The sequence below is a fragment of the Arachis hypogaea genome, chromosome 14 (genome assembly GCF_003086295.3).
Source record: "Arachis hypogaea cultivar Tifrunner chromosome 14, arahy.Tifrunner.gnm2.J5K5, whole genome shotgun sequence".
In the NCBI taxonomy this organism is placed as follows: Eukaryota; Viridiplantae; Streptophyta; class Magnoliopsida; order Fabales; family Fabaceae; genus Arachis; species Arachis hypogaea.
In genome coordinates, this window is record NC_092049.1 from 84,615,368 (window position 1) to 84,616,090 (window position 723).

The 723-nt window shown below is 43.8% G+C and overlaps 1 non-coding gene across 1 annotated transcript; it reads right to left on the reverse strand.

Moving 5' to 3' along the window:
* Positions 1–384: 384 nt before the first annotated feature.
* Positions 385–488, reverse strand: LOC112746114 (small nucleolar RNA R71). The gene has a single exon (XR_003174012.1). It is a non-coding gene; the product is annotated as a small nucleolar RNA R71 (small nucleolar RNA).
* Positions 489–723: the final 235 nt, after the last annotated feature.

Genomic DNA, 723 nt, shown 5'->3' on the forward strand with positions numbered 1-723 from the left:
CATGCTGGGGAGGATAAAAGAGTTTTAGGCTCTTACATCAATCCAAACCCAGGAAACTGTGGAAGTAGCATTCAAAAGCTAACCATCCATGACAACAATTTTGAACTGAAGCCACAGCTCATCACCCTTGTGCAGAATAACTGTTCGTTCGGAGGAAGTGGCCAAGAGGACCCAAATCAACATTTAACCACCTTCCTGAGAATATGTGACACAGTGAAGTCTAATGGTGTTCATCCTGGCGCCTATAGACTGCTCTTATTTCCATTCTCACTCAGGGATAAGGCAGCCAAGTGGCTGGAATCTTTCCCAAGGGAAAGCTTGACAACTTGGGAAGACATGGTGAATAAATTCTTAGCAAGATTTTACCCTCCTCAAAGAATCAATAGGCTGAGAGCTGAGGTCCAAACTTTCAGGCAACAAGATGGTGAGACTCTATATGAGGCATGGGAGAGGTTTAAAGACCTAACAAGGAGGTGTCCACCTGACATGTTCAACGAATGGGTGCAGCTGCACATTTTCTATGAAGGACTCTCTTATGAGTCAAAGAAGGCCGTAGACCATTCATCCGGAGGATTTTTGAATAAGAAGAAAACCATTGAGGAGGCTATAGATGTCATTGAAACAGTAGCAGAGAACGAATACTTATATGCTTCCGAAAGAGGGAACACAAGAGGAGTAATGGAGCTAAACAATGTAGATGCTCTGCTGGCCCAAAACAAGCTC